This window comes from Schistocerca piceifrons, chromosome 2, assembly GCF_021461385.2.
Source record: "Schistocerca piceifrons isolate TAMUIC-IGC-003096 chromosome 2, iqSchPice1.1, whole genome shotgun sequence".
Classification (NCBI taxonomy): Eukaryota; Metazoa; Arthropoda; class Insecta; order Orthoptera; family Acrididae; genus Schistocerca; species Schistocerca piceifrons.
Genome location: NC_060139.1, coordinates 245,317,175 through 245,333,767, shown reverse-complemented (window position 1 = coordinate 245,333,767; position 16,593 = coordinate 245,317,175). Strand labels below are relative to the sequence as shown.

The following is a 16,593-nucleotide window of genomic DNA, read 5'->3' as shown; positions in this document are numbered from 1 at the left end:
GAGAAGCGTAATGATTCGAAGATGCATGAGTCCTGTATCATCAAATAATATGTACTTCCTATGTAATTGTAAAGAAAGGAGAGGGATAGCAGATGAGAATGCCATTTTATGAAAATGCCAGGATTTCATAGTTATAAAAATATGTGTGTAGCTGATATGATGGTCACTGTGAAAAGTTATTTTTTTTCTGTTGTACAACCCGAATTTCATCTTAAATTGAAGGACTCGTGACTAAACGAAACTTTTTTCTCTCAAGATGAAGTAATGGCATATGGTTTTTTGCTTTCACAAGACATGTGTAAACAGACAGAAGACTATTAAATAAGCAGTAGTTTTGAAGAGAACATACTTTCAGCAGTTGGTGACTGGGGAATGCCATCAGTGTAGAGTTCGTGAAACATCGATCGCCAAGAACTGTGTTGTTTGAAATTTTTCGTGTTGAGAAATGAGAAGGAGCGATCTGTTTTACTGGATAAAAAACTTTTTGTAGCCAAGATCGCATAAATACTTCTTTATTTTCGGAGGCCGGTTTCGACAGGCTTTGCTGTCAATTTATGCTCTTCATTGTGAGCTGGAACCTCGTGCCAAGTTCTGTTTTTAGTTGGTAAAATGTAGCACATTATGCTAAGGTTTTACAGAAATAAAACATTAACAATTAAAAAGCACCTTATGCCCACTGCCATGTCCGTACATCCGTACATGTGGCGCTCACAGATGATTCTCAACTCTTAAAAAACACAATATACAATGAAATGTACAGTAACAAATTTCTAACAAACCTCTGCATAACGTGCTACATTTTACCGACTAACAAGAGAACTTGGCACGAGGTTCCAACTCACAATGAACACCTTTTCTATGACAGCATTGCCTGCCGAATATAAATAAGTATTTATGCGATCTTGGCTATAAAAATTTTTTGCCAGCTATGTTGCTGTTTCAGCATTTGATTTAGGTCAGTAAACAATGTTAGTTCATACGAGCTGACTTACCTTGTTTGTAATATCCACGTGAAGGCTGGCTGCGAACAGAAAACGGGCGCTGTGATGATCGGGTTAGAACCTGTGGTGACACATGTCCTGTGATTGTCACTTTTCCGCTTGAGCAGAACACTACGTTTGTGTACGCACACACACTTTTCGACTGTCCGCAGGCTTTTACCGGCTCGGTCACACTTCCACTCAAAAAGTTTGCTGGTCGGTGGCTCGGGAGCGCGTAGTCCGTGTAACAGTGCTGTCAATCGTCACCGGTGGGTCTCGCCCGCTGCGACGTCGCTGCTCGTACTCTGCGACCCACTTCCCGCAGGCGGAGAGTCTTTCTGTTTGCCGTCGCCTATTTGTTCACCGCAATTTTGCTGCCAAGTGAGCCGAATTCGGATGCGAAATGTAACGTGTAGGCGTTGGCGTAGGTAGTCACTTGTCGTAGATGAACTGTAGATTGGTAGGTCAGCACCTTTGTCTTTAGCACTTCTGCTGAGCCCAAAGTACTTAAATTGCTCTGAGGCACCCCGCAGCTTTGGAAACTTCACTGAGTCTCTTTAAGAACTATCCTCGTTGGCCGTTGACTCTCATCACGTGTAGTACCGGTCCATCCGTGCTCAGTCACTAGCTAACCCAGGCGCTCTTAGAGGGTATTGCTGTGCTTGAAAACTCGACACCTGTTGTTGACACTATGACAGCGACTTGAACACTTGCGGTAGTCCAAAGTCTTGATGTCACAGACTGCGTTGCTGGCACCTTGTGCTCTCCCTCTCGACTGGTAGCTGGCTGGGCTAGGGTCGTTCCGGAACCAGCAGCGCGCTCCGCGGCCTCCTGCGGCTGAGTGTGGATCGTCTGGTGCGTGGCGTGGTGGCGGCTGGAGCTCCGGCGGCGGACTGCGGGTCATCGCCCGGCTGAGGTAGCAGCGGCGGCCAGGTAGCGGCCGCGTCCCGTTGCCTGGAGGCCGACCGCCCCCACCACCTGCCACCGACCACCAGCCGTCGAGTCGCACCTAGAGCCGCGCGCCACGCCCACTTTCCGTTTTCAATGCCACTCTGTGCGCGCGTACTGGTATTTGTTTTTATTCGTCATCGCCATCATCATCTTGTTCACTTTACGACCACGGGCAGGACCTCCTTGGAACACAAGCATCTTCCCTGGTCTTTCCGCCACCTTTTTGTTGCTGTTACACCCACAGGGCGCGGGATGGCAGGGTCGGGGGACGAGTGGGGAGGCGGTAATTGGGTGCCATCACCATTTCTCTAAAAGAATTGGTTGCTACGGGAGCAAAGGAAACTTCACAGCAAACATAAACATAGCCAAAGCCTTGCAGACAAACAAAAATTACACGAAGCGAAATGTAGTGCGAGGAGGGCTATGCGAGAGGCGTTCAACGAATTCGAAAGTAAAGTTCTGTGTACTGACTTGGCAGAAAATCCTAAGAAATTTTGGTCTTATGTCAAAGCGGTAGGTGGATCAAAACAAAATGTCCAGACACTGTGTGACCAAAATGGTACTCAAACAGAGGATGACAGACTAAGGGTCGAAATACTAAATGTCTTTTTCCGAAGCTGTTTCACATAGGAAGACTGCACTGTAGTTCCTTCTTTAGATTGTCGCACAGATGACAAAATGCTAGATATCGAAATAAATGACAGAGGGATAGAAAAACAATTAAAGTCGCTCAAAAGAGGAACGGCCGTTGGACCTGATGGGATACCAGTTCGATTTTACACAGAGTACGCGAAGGAACTTGCCCCCTTCTTGCAGAGGTGTACAGTAGGTCTCTAGAAGAGTTCAGCGTTCCAAATGATTGGAAAAGGGCACAGGTCATCCCCGTTTTCAAGAAGGGACGTCGAACAGATGTGCAGAACTATAGACCTATATCTCTAACGTCGATCAGTTGCAGAATTTTAGAACACGTATTATGTTCGAGTATAAATACTTTTCTGGAGACTAGAAATCTACTCTGTAGGAATCAGTATGGGTTTCAAAAAAAGACGATCGTGTGAAACCGAGCTCGCGCTATTCCTCCACGAGACTCAGAGGGCCATAGACACGGGTTCCCAGGTAGATGCCGTGTTTCTTGACTTCCACAAGGCGTTTGATACAGTTCTGCACAGTAGTTTAATGAACAAAGTAAGAGCATTTAGACTATCAGACTAATTGTGTGATTGGATTGAAGAGTTCCTAGATAACAGATCGCAGCATGTCATTCTCAATGGAGAGAAGTCTTCCGAAGTAAGAGTGAATTCAGGTGTGCCGCAGGGGAGTGTAGTAGGACCGTCGCTATTCACAATATATATAAATGACCTTGTGGATAACATCGGAAGTTCACTGAGGCTTTTTGCGGATGATGCTGTAGTATATCGAGAGGTTGTAACAACGGAAAATTGTACTGAAATGCAGAAGGATCTGCAACGAATTGACGCATGGTGCAGGGAATGGCAATTGAATCTCAATGTAGACAAGTGTAATGTGCTGCGAATACATAGAAAGTAAGATCCTGTATCATTTAGCCACAATATAGCAGGTCAGCAACTGCAAGCAGTTAATTCCATAAATTATCTGGGAGTAGGCATTAGGAGTGATTTAAAACGGAATGACCATATAAAACCAATCGTCGGTAAAGCAGATGCCAGACTGAGATTCTCTGGAAGAATCCTAAGGAAATGCAGTTCGAAAACAAAGGAAGTAGGTTACAGTACACTTGTTCGCCCACTGCTTGAATACTGCTCACCGGTGTGGGATCCATACCAGATAGGGTTGATAGAAGAGATAGAGAAGATCCAACGGAGAGCAGCGCGCTTCGTTACAGGATCATTTAGTAATCGCGAAAGCGTTACGGAGATGATAGATAAACTCCAGTGGAAGACTCTGCAAGAGAGACGCTCAGTAGCTCGGTACGGGCTTTTGTTGAAGTTTCGAGAACATGCCTTCACAGACGAGTGAAGCAGTATATTGCTCCCTCCTACGTATATCTCACGAAGAGTCCATGAGGATAAAATCAGAGAGGTTAGAGTCCACACGAACAATACGAGACTGGAATAGAAGGGAGAACTGATAGAGGTACTCAGGGTACCCTCCGCCACACACCGTCAGATGGCTTGCGGAGTATGGATGTAGATGTAGAAGCGCTTATTTCCTTACAAATGCAACTTTCCATGTTTCTCAGATAACTCTCGCAAACTAAAGTAACATGAATACTAAGAGTCTCGAAAATGACAAGGAAGTTGGACTGTGCCAGTGTGGATGACACGAACTTAGCGAGTGACCCACGGTTCGTCAACCAAGGAATCTACTGTTGAACACTGTTATATCAAGCGAGCCACGTATTTACTGGGTTCGGTACCAGTACTAAAGGTTTAAGGCCTAATGTAACCGATAACACTTTAGGATCCAAACCAGGTTAGGTAGTTTTATACTGAACGACTTGCCCAGATTAACATCAGCTAACGATATTAAACATGAAGCCTTCATTCGCGTTTCACTAGACGTCATTGGGCATTAGGTAGCTAGGCTTTACTGCTTCCCCTCCAGTGTACGACTGGTAGGTGGAGGTTACTCATTATTTACTAGTTAGGGGAAAACCCATTATTGCTATTGTTTGGGATTATTGTATATAGAATTACTATTCTCTTTTAAGGTGCCACTAAGTAATCAACACTAGCAAGACCTACGGTTCAGTATGTCACGCCAAAATTAATTAATCACATAGTGGCTTCCCTGCAACCATTTCTTCTACGTTGGCAGCAAGTGATCTTATAACCAATAAATTAGAAATTTCTTCATAAATAAAGCTAAAAATCACCAATGTACTGAAAAAAACACTCGTCAATAGATTCTTGTATCGCTCAAGCAAAGTTCAAACAATCAAACATTTATGTTACCCTAAATCCATGCTAACAAGTTAGATTCCACCAATATTTCACCAGTCAGGTACCAGTGGACCATACAAAACCGTTTGATAGTATTGACGCAGAGTTCTTTAAAAATTTTACACCGCAAAAAACCCATTCTTTTGTCTACTTACGTTTAATCAAAGGCCATTACTAACAATCGTCTGTGATATTACACCATTTGTCAAAATAATGTCAATATCTACACTATATAATCGAAAGTATCCGGACACCTGTCTAAAAATGACTTATAAGTTCGTGGCGGCCTCCATCGGTAATGCTGGAATTCAGTATGGTGTTGGCCCACTCTTTGCCTTGATTACAGCTTCGCATACGTTCAGTCAGGTTTCTTGGGGAATGGCAGCCCATTCTTCACGGAGTGCTCCACTGAGGAGAGGTATCGATGTCGGTCGGTGAGGGTTGGCAGGAAGTCGGCATTCCAAAACATCCCGAAAGTGTTCTATAGGATTCCAGTCAGGACTCTGTGCGGGACTGTCCATTACAGGGATGTTATTGACGCCACCCAAAACAACAAGGGTGCAAGCCCCCTCCATGAAAAATACTACCACATCATAACACAACCGCCTCCGAATTTTATTGTTGACACTACACACGCTGGCACATAACGTTCACCTGGCATTCGCCATACCTACACCCTGCCATCGGAGGTGTGCGTGCTAGTAGTCCTACTGCTAATTACTGGTTCAAGCCAGTTCGTGTTGAAATGTGGGCTCACGAGCCCTCTTTTTGCTGTGGTAGCCGTACGATCTACCACAGCTACTCTTACAATACGACGATCCTGGCGGGCGTTTGTGCTGCATGGACGTCCAGAGCCTCGTCTACAGGGGTGAGAATGTTCACGTGACCACTGACACCAGCATCGATGCACAACTGACGGAGTACGTGTAGCTTGTGTGGCAATTCTCCGAGAGGGTCACTTCCACCCCTACCCGTGCGGGGTTAGCCGAGCGGTCTTGGGCGCTGCAGTCATGGACTGGTCCCGGCGGAGGTTCGAGTCCTCCCTCGGGCATGGGTGTGCGTGTTTGTCCTTAGGATAATTTAGGTTAAGTAGTGTGTAAGCTTAGGGACTGATGACCTTAGCAGTTAAGTCCCATAAGATTTTATAGACATTTGAACATTTGAACTCCCACCCCCACTCGTAAGGCCACGATTTGACCCCTTTCAAACTCGCTAACTTGCCTGTAGGAAGCACGAGTGCATCTCATGGCATGATTGCCTGCTTGCTTCACACTTTTGCACCATACTGAGCATTCCGGCTGTGAGCATTCCCTCTTGTAGGGTAGAGGCAGAGGGCGGTCTGATAGCTATCTCTCACCGCTGTATGGTGGCGGACAAATTTGAAACTATTATTTGTACATCTCCTATCCCCCAGGGGACATATGCTGCCATCAGATCAAAATCACGCCATCTTTCCAGATGTACTATTTTTTTACGAAAGTTTATACGCAATGTTAACAAATTTCTCTTTTTCAGAAACTCTTCTTTTGCCATTGCCATTGTACATTTTATATTCTACTTCAATCTTCATAATTTATTTTGCTGCTCAAATAGCGAAACTCATCTACTTCTTCGTCCCGTTTCGTAATCGAATTCGCTTATCATCTACTACATTGTATTATCCTTGTTTTGCTTTTGTTGATATTCGTGTTATATCATCATTTGAAAACCTTGTCCATTCCGGTCAACTGCTCATTCAAGTCCTTTGCTGTCTCTGCCAGAATTACGTCCACTCTGAACTTTAATTCCTATCTACTGCTTGTGGAATCTACAGAGTGGATACAATCGGTGACAGGCTGCAACCCTATCTCATTCCCTTTTCAACCACTGCTTCCTTTTCATATCCCCTCGATTCTTATTACTGCTGTCTGTTTTCTATGCAAGTGGTAAATAGTCTTTCAAAAATGGCTCAAATGGCTTTAAGCATTATCGGACTTAATATCTGAGGTCATCAGTCCCCTAGACTTAGAACTACTTAAACCTAACTAACCTAAGGACATCACACACATCCATGCTCGAGACAGGATTCGAACCTGCGACCATAGCGGTCACGCGGTTCCAGACTGAAGTGTCTAGAACCGCTCGGTTACACCGGCCGGCAAATATCCTTTAGGTCCCCCTATTTTACCCATGGCACTATTAGAAATTCAAAGATAGTATTCCAGTCAGCTGTCAAAAGTTTTCTCAAGGTTTTGCTTTCCTTAACCTATCTTTTAAGATAAGTCGTAGGGATCAGTATTGCCTCGCGTGTGCTCACATTTCTCTGGAATCGAAACTGATCTTCCCCAAGGTCGGCTTCGAAAAGTTTTTCCGTTTTCCTGTAATTCATTCGCCTTAGTATTTTGCAGCTATGTCTTATTAAACTGATAGTTCGGTTATATTCACACCTGTCAGCACCTGCTTTCTTTTTATTTGAATTATTACATTCTTGTTGAAGTCTGGAGGTATTTCGTTTCTTCATATATCTTGCACGCAAGGTGTAAGTTTTTTGTCACGGGTGGCTCTCCCAAGGCTATCAGTAGTTCTGAGGGAATGTCGTGTACTCCCACGGCCTTGTTTCAGCTTAGGTCTTTCATTACTGTGTCAAATTCTTCTCGCAGTGTCATTAGATATTTGTATTCGAATCACCTAAAACTTTTCGCAAATATTGCGGAAACGGAAGTGCTATTGACGTGCTGTTTCCAAAGAATGGTCATGGGCTTGTATTGTTAGCCAATCAACAGATTGTAATAATAGCTAGAAAGTGTATTTTTTGTGTAAACATAGACTTTTTTTAAATGTATCAATGCTTATTGACATTAACAGACTAAAAGTAGGGTAAATTAGAATTTCAGTGGTTTTTGTTGCAGGATTCTAGAGCGAGAGATCGTTTTTTGAAAAGTTCCCACACCGACTCTTGTACAATACCTGTGGTAGTACACACTAAAGAGCAACACACGTGCATATACTAGTTACGTGAATTCTGACCAGTATCGAGACAACTGACCATCACAGGTTGTGTTCAAAATGACCACCGCTAGCGGCAACACACGTTTCCAGTTGGTATGAAACGACTGCTGCACACGTGCTAGCATTTCAGCGGAGCTGCCCGACCAGGCTGCAATAATACGTCGTTGCATATCATCGGCTGTGGTTGGTATGTGCTTTTAGACAGCGCCTTTCAGCTTTCCCCACAGAGAAAAAAAGTTTATAGGCGTCAAGTCCGGGGAACTGGTCGGCGAAGCTATACGTCCTCTGCATCCAATTCAACGATCTGGAAACGATTCGTGAAGACATGCTGTACTATTTGGTGCACTATCAGCAGGACAGACATCATGCTGGTATAGCAGATTCCTCCTAGTCCGCAGAGGAATGGCTTCTAGCATCCTTGGAAGTTAGTCTGTTAGGAGGCTGCGATAGTTGTGTTCGTTCAGTGTTCTTTCTATGAAAAACGGCCCTATGAGCTGATCGTTCACTAGCCCACACCACACGCGCTTACGCTCCGTGGACTGTGACGTTCCACCTGACGAAGCAAGCGGGGATTGGCAGCAGACCAGTAGTGCATGTTACGGCGGTTTACCTGGCCATGATTGGTAAATGTGGCTTCATCAGTCTGGAGTGTCCCGTCTTAATGCCCATACACAGGAGTTGACACGATACTCTAATAGTTTCGAAGCAGCTCTTGTTGGAGAGACATGTGATAGCGATGGAACCTGTGTCGACGGATAATGCGTAGGACACTTGCCTGACCCATGCCACATCCTCGTGCGATTGTGCGGGAACTAATCTGCGGGTCAAGTGCAACAGCAACTAGAACATTAATTTCCCTCTCTACTGTCGTCAGTGGTTTCCTTCTGTTACGTTGTCTAGGAGTTACGCTACCACTTTCACGTAACTGGTTGAAGAGGCTGACAAATAACTGTCGAGATGGCTTACGTCTATTGAAATATCTTGCCGCGTACGATAACGAACTGCATTTTTCGTACACTCTCCATACACCATGACGATGTCGGCTTTTTCTGCACTGATAAATCCCATCGTCCACTCATGACCTATTGCTTGGACTGTCACACATGAACTGACTAGCATGCACTCAAGGAACACATAAGCAGACCATAAACAAACATAACATCATCGTACGTAGCAACTACGCGGTTTGAATGGCACAAACAAGGGTCGGTATGGAAAATTGCCAAAATACAGTATCTCATAAACAACTCGCACTAGGATCTTGCAACAATTGACGTTCTAATTTACGCTACTTTTAGTTTGTTAATGTCAAGAAGCATAGTTCCATGTATGTTTGTATAAAAAACACTCTTTCGAAGTATTGTTAAAATCTGTTGATTGGCTTACAATACGAGCCCCTGACAATCACCCCATTCCTTGAAAACCGCACATCATTAGCACTTTCCATACACCCCATTCAAAATATATCAGTGTTATACTAATACTTCATTAATGTCAGTTTTTGATTCACATCTTCATCACAAAGTCGAAGAACCTGCAATTCAGAGAAACAAATCGTTCGAAACGCATTCGTCCGAAAATTTGAGAAGTAAAGATATATAAATACTAATATCTAATGCCACTGCGAGAAGAATTTGTAAGAGCACTGAAAGACCTAAGTCGAAACAAGGCCGTGGGAGTTTCCTCAGAACTACTGCTAGCCTTGGGAGAGACAGGCGTAACAAAACTCTTACATCTGATGTGAAAAACGTATGCTACAGGCTTCAGAGCTCAACAGGAATCTAATAATTCCAATTCCAAAGAATGTAGGTGCTGACAAGTGCGAATATAACCGAACTATCAGTTTAATTATTAATGGTTGCAAAATTCTAACACGAATTACTTACAGAAGAAAGGAAAACTTGCAGAAGGCGCTCTCGGGGAAGATCAGTTTCGATTTCGGAGAAATAGGGGAACACGTGAGGCACTACTGACCCTATGACTTACCTTATAATACAGGTGAAGAAAAGGCAAATAATACACGTTTATACCATTTGTAGACCTATTGTATTTGTCTTATTATTAGAATCATAGGTATCTGTATCACATTACAAGGTTGCGAGACGGCAGATGAAATTCGGGGGGGGGGAGGGGGGGGGGGGGAGATGAGATGGGGTGGGATGCGGAAAAGGCTGAAACCCACTGAGACCCCTCTCAGATCTGAGCCTTCGATTCAGTCTTGCGCTACTGTGGTCCTTCTCTTAATTCTCTTGTATTCCCTTCGTGTGGCACACCTTCCTCTTTATCCTTACTCGCTATCTTCATACCTATATCACAAATTTTTCCTTCAGTCTGCAGTTGTGGGAGTTCATGGTGTGTCAAAGATTTTCATTTCTCATCTTTCCCATTTTGATTATTCCGATCCGACTTCCCAAAAACTCGATTTCGGTTTCTCGTACCGTACTTATTTTCCTTTCCTGCATGACTTAGGTTTTTGCAGAATACAAAGAATTGGTGTATAATACATTTGGTACATTACATTCATCCTTCTTTGTTCCATATAATTCCTCTCACACTCCTAATAAAGCTGTCAGCTTACCTCACGTGTTCACTTCTGTCCCGGTCTTCAGTTTTCTTGTACTATACTCCCCTTGTACTTGAAGCTGCCTTATGTAAGTCTAAAAATGACGCAGTGGTCGAGAGTTCAAGTACTGTAACATGTCATTTCCGGTCCTGTTGTACATCTTCGTTATTACTTCGCAATTCGTATTAAACCGCTTGGTGGAGGATTCATAGAAGCACTTTGGCTATTAATCGATCGGGAGTAATGAACACCAAATCTGTGCGGGCGCTAATTTCTCTTATCTTACTGTGATGCTCATTTCTCCCTATGTGGGTGGGTGTCAACAAACTTGAAACTTCGTGAGAAGATCTCACCATGGCAAGAAACGCTTTCGTTTTAATCATTAGCACAAATTCACGTCACATTTGGAAATCATTACTGCCATTCATGCTACAGTTTCACTTTCTTATGGGCATTTCCATCGATAGACTTGTTTTTCAGCGTTTCCCAGCGTCGCGAGGACTGTTGCGAGAGTTGCGTGACCCTTTAGCAGAGAAAGTGCTGGCCTGAACGCCAGAAGAGACAACTGCTAGAGGTAATGTAGACAAAGAGCTAGCCAGCTAAAAAAGGTGTCCGCTCAAAAGAGGGCGCCTTGCATAATACATGCTATATACGTCACGTTTCACCCAGAACAGAGGAAAGGAGGGGACCCACAACTTTCTGAGAGAGCAGCGCCAGAGTCACGCGGCCTTACGAGGACTTTAGGGCAGCCGCGAGTCACGCTCTCTGCACGTGTAGCACACGTGGTGCTCAACGGAGAGAAGGGGTGCGCTTGCGCTCCACATTCCTAATCCCTGTTGCCTGGCAGATAAAATCGTGAATGCCGACCGCAACGCCACGGCGAACACTTATAATTGGCGCGGCATCCTCAGTCCGGTTGTTTTCACGCCTCGCTGTACTTTATGGCGCTGTTCTCCGCGTAGCGGCCTTCACTGTCACAGTGACGCGCGGTATATATTTTCCTTACTGTCTTCACGAAGGTTTCAAGCAACGTTTGTCCGATGTGGAATGTAACATTCATCCTGGTAAGCAAGGATTCTCGTATACAGTTCCTATATCTGACCAGCTAGACCAAGATATGCCGAAATTCCACGTCTAATCTGCAAACTATTGTGAAGTGCATGGCGGAGGATACTTACCGTTATACCAGTTATTAAGATATCCATGTATGGAGCGTGGGATCCTTGCATGTATTCCAATCTCTGTCTCCCCTACAGTTTTACCCACTACAGCTCCCTCTATTACTACGGAAGCTATTACCTGATATCGTAACACAAGTCCTGCCATCGTGTCCCCTCATCTTAACAGTGTTTTTCATACGTTCCTTTCATCGCAGATTCTGCGGAGAACCCCCTCATTTCTTACCTCATCTAGTCTGCTTAATATTCAATATCCTTTTACAGTTTTCCCACAGTCCATCATTCAATTACCATACATTGTTGTCCTCTAAATGTAAATTCTTAAAAAATTTCTTCCTCAAACCAAGATGCATGTTTGAGACTAGCAGACTTCTATTGGCCAGGAATGCCCCCTTTTACTGTGCTAATCCGCTTTTTATACCTTCCTTGCTTCGTCTCTCTTCTGTTATTTTCCTTCCAAGGTAGCACAAATACTTCGTCTACTTGGCGACCCAAGTTTTGACAAGTTTATCAGTAATCACATTTCTGCTGTTCCTAATCGCTTTCGCTTTCTCTCAGTCCAAATTCTGTAGTCATTAGCCTGGTCATTCCGCTCAACACGTCCTGTAATCGTCCTTCACTTTCACTGAAGATAGCAATGTCGTCAGCAAATCTTACCATTTATATTTCACCTTGAATTTTAATCTCACTTCTCCATCTTTCTTTTATTTCCGTCGTAGCTTCTTCGATGTACAGATCGAACGGTAAGACGTATTCGGGAGGACCACGGTTCAAACACGCGTCCGGCAATCGAGATTTAGGTTTTCCGTGATTTGCTTCAGGCAAATGCCGGGATAGTTCTGTGAAAGGGCACAGCCGATTTTCCTTCCCCAAACCAAGCTTGTGCTCCCTCTCTAATGACCTCGTTGCCGAAGGGACGTTAAACACAAAGCTCCGCCGCCTCCTCCGCGAATAGTAAGCTCGTTCTTGGTCTTCCATTCTTAAGTATGCTACCTGCCTTTACATATACCGTGCACATATGTCCTTGAGAATTCCGCACATCTTGCACCATTTTATAGTCCCCACATTTTTCTAGTTCGAGAAATGTTTCTTCTGTTATCAGTCTCACCGTCAGAACTGCCTCTCTTGCGCCATTACTGTCCAGAAAGCCAAACTGACTGGCATCGAACATATTCATTTTGTTTTCCATTATTCTGTATACAGCGTCATTATAATCAAGTTCAAGTTCCAAAACGCCATAAAAAAAAGAACCGTTGCTCAGAATGACGTCTGATTTCAAGGGAATATTATTGACTTAAGTGGAAACGTTATTGGAAAAAAAAGCAACGAAAATTTTCCCACTAGATGATGCTATAAGGTCCAGCTACAGATGAAAGATCAGTCGCATTACGACAGCTATGATGCGAGTTATACACATTAGCGAATCGTACTGCCGGCCGGAGTGGCCGAGCGGTTCTAGGCCCTTCAGTCTGGAACCACGCTGCTGCTACGGTCGCAGGTTCGAATCCTGCCTCGGGCATGGGTGTGTGTGATGTCCTTAGGTTAGTTAGGTTTAAGTAGTTCTAAGTTATAGGGGACTGATGACCTCAGATGTTAAGTCCCATAGTGCTCAGAGCCATTTGAACCATTTGAATCGTACTGTGCAATGTGAATTACCGCACGAGTTTGACATTAAACAGTTTTGGCACAGTTAGTTAGGTAGGCCCATTCATCACAAACCGCATAGAAAGCAACAATCCGTTTTTAACTGTCGTGAAACTGGCTGAAGACGTGTTCAATATACTGTCCACCGTTTCCTGCCACAAGCTGAAATTGAGAAACAGCGTGTTCCACAACAGATCGGAGTTCAGAATGCGTTATGCAATGCGTGCTTTCAAGTCAGCTACGTTTGTATTCTGAGTACTGAATACAGAATCCTTCAGATAACGCAATGGCCAGAAGTCACACAGATCAAAATTAGGTGATGTGGACGGCGAAGTCCATAGCGAAATGGCGGCTGATAACTCTAGCGTTTCCAAAATGCCTGTGCAGCAGCCGCTTCACTGGCTGTGCAGTGTGCGGAGGAGCGCCATCTTGCGTAAAACTGATCCTACCCACACATCAACGCTGTTGAAGGGTTATGATGACATTGGTGCGCAAAAGACTCATAGAATTTACCAGTTACTGTACAGCTATCAGGAAGAGCAGGGCCCATCTGCTCCAAAGAATAACAACCTGCGATAAACGATACCGGCAACCCGCACCACAAATTCACCTTTGCAGTATGAAATGCTACCTGTTGATGTGCGAGAGGATTTTCCGACGCCCATATTCGGCAGTTCCGTGTACTGACATATCCTTAGAGCTGGAAATGGACATCGTCTGTCCACAGAATGTTCCATTGACATTCATTGTTCAGGTCCATGCAAGCAAAAAATTCTGTAGCAAACTTTTGTCTTACCGACAGGTCACTATGAAACAACTCCTGAACTTGAGTTATTGTGTATGCATAGCAATCCAGGATGTTTCGTAGCACCGTGCTCGCAGGCATGCTCAAAGCTCGGGTGATTCCCCGGGCACTGCATGTTTGCACACCACCGCACGATGAATCCTGCAGTGCTGTAGCACCATCTTATACTGACGTCGGATCAAGTTTTTTCCTCCCGCAACCACATTGCGCTTCGGAAGAACCTACCTTTTCGAATTTAGCAATTATTTTTCTTTAGACCTTTGGAAGACATCGGACCAACGGTTATTTTCATATCTTGGAGAGTCCGAAACTTGTGCAGAGCTACTGGTGCACAATCACTGTTCTTGTAAAAGAGCTGTACCAGCAGCGCGCAATCCTGCATTGAGACAGTCATGCCGAATGTCCCAGCCGCAAACTGAGGAACGGCCACGTACCCTGCCTCTTTTACTTTGTATATTCTGCCGCTTACAGCGCCATTTTCATTGGAGTTTGCCCGCATCTCGTGGTCGTGCGGTAGCGTTCTCGCTTCCCACGCCCGGGTTCCCGGGTTCGATTCCCGGCGGGGTCAGGGATTTTCTCTGCCTCGTGATGGCTGGGTGTTGTGTGATGTCCTTAAGTTAGTTAGGTTTAAGTAGTTCTAAGTTCTAGGGGACTGATGACCATAGATGTTAAGTCCCATAGTGCTCAGAGCCATTTCAACCATCATTGGAGTTTTTTATTTTCCTAACATATTTCCTTTCGTCGATGATATTCCATTCGAATTTGATGTCATTCTGCGCGGCGGTTTGGTTTTTACAGCATTTTGAACGTAGAACTTTAATTACGAGGGATATTACGAAAGTAAGGTCCGATCGGTCGCGAAATGGGAACTACAGTGAAATCAAAAGTGTTTTATTTTCAATTGTTAGCCACACCTTCCAGCAACATCTCTACATAGTCGCCGGTCTCTGAGACTTTTCTCGTAGCGTTGTACCAACTTTCCAATACCCTCGTCATAGAAGGCAGCTGCCTGCATTTTTCGCCGATTCTCTACGCTGTTCTCCAGTTCGTTGTCTGTTCCAAAGTGTTGACCTCACACCCAGCGGTCCAAGTCAGCAGAGATGAAAATCAGAGGGAGCAAACTCCGGCCTGTATGGAGGACGATCAAACACTTCCCACCGAAAACGCTGTAGGGGCGTCCTCATTGGCCTTGCAGAGTGCGGCCGAAAACAGTCATGAAGAAGGAAATGCGTGACAGTTATGTTGTGTGGGCTGCATCAAATCAGGCGAAATCTCTCACGGACACTCATACTTGGCGGGAGACACTGTTTTCTAGGCATCCTTACGTGCTCACTGTGCGCTCAGAACTGAAAAGACAGACGTGACGCGACCAACCGTCATACTAGAGACACTGTCCAACACACCTATGAAAATCTTTATCGGATATTCGCTGTGATTGCCATTTCGCGATCGATCGGACCTTACGGTCGGAATACGCCCCGTATAATCAATATTTATTATTCTTGTCAGAGGTAGATCTCACTGTGTGCCAAAAGCTGCGCTGCTGCTGCTAGGCGCTTCGGACCTTGCAGTGCCTGAAGACTGCCTCAGCGGTGGATTCGAAACGAGTGAGGAGCGGTGCTGGTGCAGCCACGGTGCCGGCGCACGCGCCTTCCCGACTCGTCGACCTGCTGGAGGGTCCTCGTCTCCCAGGAGGGGCGGTGGAGCGCGGGCGACGTTTCTGTGCCAAGGAGCGCGGGCGTCTTCGGGAGGAAACAGCTCGGCACGTAGCCCCGGCTACTGCTGTTGGTTAACGAGGCGGATACACTCGCGCAGGACCTCCGCTTCCTGTCCTCGCAAGGTCCCCTCCGGTATCATCCGGGAGAGGTGTTCTTGTCCTTCAGCTCGGCCCGGGGCTCGGTTTGTAAAGTTGTCGACGAAGCGAAAAAACTGCGCACACTCTGAAACAAAAGCGATATTTATTTCTACTGAACCATCCTCACTTCAGACACCCGATAGAAATTACCAGTAACTCCACCCCCATGAAGGGAGATGGCGCAGTGGACAGCACACTATTGTGGCATTCACCAGTTCAGATCTCCGTCCGGCCATCCACATTTAGATTTTCGATTATTTCCCTCAATGGCTCTAGGCGATTGCCAAGGTGGTTCCTTTGAAAAGGGCACGCCCGATTTCCTTCTCTGTCCTCCTTTCGTAATGCGACCTTGTGCTCCGCCTCTAATGACCTCACAAGAGAAACTCCCCGTCGCATCCCCTCAGATCTATTGGCAAGAGGGCCTCGTGGACAGTCCGTCAAAAACTGAACACAGATCAAACTTGAAAACAGTAAGAAGGCGTACTAGACTGTGAAAAAAAGCAAAATAGAAACAGTGAACGGTCCAAGGACAAGAAGTGCAATATAAAACAGCTTGAAACAGCAGCGGCGTCGTGGATAAGTGGTCGGTGTTGGACTAGGAAGCGGGCGTGCCGTGTTCAAACCGCTCTCGTGCCTTTGTTCCGCTGTTCGATGTATTCAAATTTGTGTCTTTGGCGTGATTAACGCCCATTTGCAACAACGAGG

At 45.2% G+C, this 16,593-nt stretch overlaps 2 protein-coding genes across 2 annotated transcripts in view; one reads left to right on the top strand and one right to left on the bottom strand.

The window, feature by feature from the left end:
• The window catches only part of LOC124776707 (TLR4 interactor with leucine rich repeats), a 312,067-nt gene extending 310,205 nt beyond the window's left edge, over positions 1–1,862 (bottom strand). Inside the window, exon 1 of the mRNA XM_047251818.1 lies at positions 993–1,862. The gene's annotated coding sequence lies outside the window, so the exon portion shown is untranslated. The remainder of the gene's footprint in view (positions 1–992) is intronic.
• The window catches only part of LOC124775293 (rab3 GTPase-activating protein catalytic subunit), a gene marked incomplete at its 3' end in the record, with an annotated part of 470,052 nt that overhangs the window by 398,169 nt on the left and 55,290 nt on the right, over positions 1–16,593 (top strand). The window lies entirely within an intron of this gene.